This window comes from Ailuropoda melanoleuca, chromosome 8, assembly GCF_002007445.2.
Source record: "Ailuropoda melanoleuca isolate Jingjing chromosome 8, ASM200744v2, whole genome shotgun sequence".
Taxonomy (NCBI): Eukaryota; Metazoa; Chordata; class Mammalia; order Carnivora; family Ursidae; genus Ailuropoda; species Ailuropoda melanoleuca.
The window spans coordinates 19,371,798-19,374,403 of record NC_048225.1 but is presented as its reverse complement, the minus strand read 5'-3'; the positions used below and the strand labels follow the sequence as shown (position 1 = coordinate 19,374,403).

The 2,606-nt window shown below is 38.0% G+C and overlaps 1 pseudogene; it reads right to left on the bottom strand.

Moving 5' to 3' along the window:
* Positions 1-2,016: 2,016 nt before the first annotated feature.
* LOC100471396 lies at positions 2,017-2,601 on the bottom strand (annotated as a pseudogene).
* Positions 2,602-2,606: the final 5 nt, after the last annotated feature.

Below are 2,606 nucleotides of genomic sequence, written 5' to 3'. Positions count from 1 at the left end.
CAGTGTCTTGCTTAAATAATCAAATGGCTGCTGACTGGTCTTGATTCAGCCTTATTGTCTTTCCATCTATCTTCCACATCAACTTAAGTGTGATTCTACTAACATGCAAAACTAATTGTTTCACTTCTCTGCTTAAAAAACGTTTAGCAGCTCGATTCACAAAAATAAGGAGTGATGGGGATGCCTGAGTGGCCCAGTTGGTTAAGCTTCTGACTTTGGTTCAGGTCATGATCCTGGACTCCTGGGATTGAGCCCCATATCAGCCTCCCTGCTCAGTGGGGAGTCTGCCTCCCTCTCCCTCCACCCCTCCCCACCACTCAAGCTCACTCTCTCTCTCTCAAATAAATAAATACAAATCTTTTAAAAATTTTTAAAAAATGAGTGATGTCTTGTAGTGATCCAGAGATGATTCATGAACCATCCTCTGTCTACTTCTCTCTTCTAGTAGCTTTACGATATTACCCAAGATATGACTTGGTTTTCTGGATCTGCAGAGGCTTTTCCTCTCATGAAGAGACCATTACCTTTCCCTTAGTCTGTATTTTGAGTAGGAGCTGAAGCCCCAGTGACTCAAGGGTCTACCCATCAAGACTTTTTTGTTTGTCCTGCGTGAGTCCATTTATGTCTGTTAGGCAGAACTCTGGACTAGCACTCAAGCCTAAGACAGGAGCTGCAATTGTAGCTATTTTCCTTTCCTTTCCCTTTTTTTTTTTTTTGACGTGAAAATTAAGTCAAAGAAAAACTACAAGGACTTTTTGAAAATGAATGCTTGACATCATTGAATGGACAGATAATGGAATACAAAGGTGGTAAAAATATATATACTTCTGTCCCATATTTTGAAAATTTAGGTAAACACTGCAATTTGCTCTATCACGTGAATAACACAGCACACTATCCTAAGGATATTGATCTGGCAATAATGAGGTGGAGGGTTTGAACTGGTAAGAGACAAAGGACAACTGAGTTTTCAGAATATTATGTAAATCCATAGTTACAAGATGTTAAAAGCCTAAAAATAGAAAAACAAAATATGAAAGGGAAGAAGAGATATTTCAAAGAAAACATTGACATGAAATGGCGACTCGTTCTCAATTATTGGACAAAACAGCATGAACTACGTGAAAATGACAAAACTGAGCAGGATATTTGAATTCCATAGCAGTTACTTCATAAACGGCTGCAGCATCACTGGTATAAAGACAAGACAATGTTGTTTGGACTGCTTTTATAAAAAGTGTTGCCCTTGAGTGTAATAACTTGAAACTCTATAATGAGGACCTACAATGAGACTCTACGAGGCTCCATGTTTGTTATTTTTTTGGCTTTGATCATTACAGGTTTGAAAGATTTTGATTATTTTCTTTGTATCAAGTGAAATAAAAGTGAAAATACCATTGAAATTATTTATAAGAAAGCACCAGTCACGTAGGGAACTGAGGATGACATAAGTGTAGAAGGAAATTCTCAAGATGTCTTAGACTTAGCCACAGTCACCTGGGACCAAAGTACCACTTTGAATAAAACTGTGGGCCCTGGAGTCAATTTTTTAGGCTGATCATTTATTATGTTTGGTACCAGGGCATTTAATCAAACTAAATAAACTTCTATTTCCTTATTTTTCAATGGGAAATATTACTAGGGTCTGTACTGTAAATATTAAAGGAAGTTATTCACTTAAAGTGCTGGGCACAATATTTAGCTACTTCATAAAATTTCAATAACATGTTATAATTATTACCTTCATCATCATTGTTCTTGCTGTTTGTGCTATCGTTAAAAATAAAACTAAGGCTCCTTTCATACTCAAGAGTCTTTGATTTTATTCTTAGCATTTCTCCACACATAATCACTCTAATAAGGTTCAAAAGAGTGGCCTGGAGGAGAATTTAGAAAATGTGTTATATGGGGGAGTGTCATTGAATTTCCAAACATTTGAACAATAAACCTAACACGTTATGTATCTTAGCAAATCAAAGAACTGTTTCTGATATGACATCATGATACTGATTCTATTCATGCACATTTTCTACTGTCCAGAATTTTCTTCAGGGCAAATTTGACATCCTTATTCCACAGACTGTAGATCAGGGGGTTCAGCACAGGCACAATGATGGTATAAAACACAGAGGACACTTTCCCTTGGTTCATGGAGTTCACAGAGGATGGCTGCAGATACATGAATGCAGCAGATCCATAGAAGACAGCAACGGCTGAGATGTGGGAGCTACAGGTGCTGAAGGCTTTGGACCTAATGCACTCAAGACTAGAACTAATAACTCATTGATGTGGATGCTGGAACAGGAGAGCTCCAAGAGTGGGAAGAGATCACAGAAATAATGGTTAACCACATTGCTCTTGCAGAAAAGGAGTCTCATCATAAAGCCTGTGTGGATTGTAGATCCAATAGAGATCACAGAAATAATGGTTAACCACATTGCTCTTGCAGAAAAGGAGTCTCATCATAAAGCCTGTGTGGATTGTAGATCCAATGACACCCAAAATATAAACTCCTACTGTGAGCTGGAAGCAGATGTGAGAAGACATGATCACATTGTAAAGCAAGGGGGTACAGATGGCAGCATAGAGGTCATATGCCATTGCAG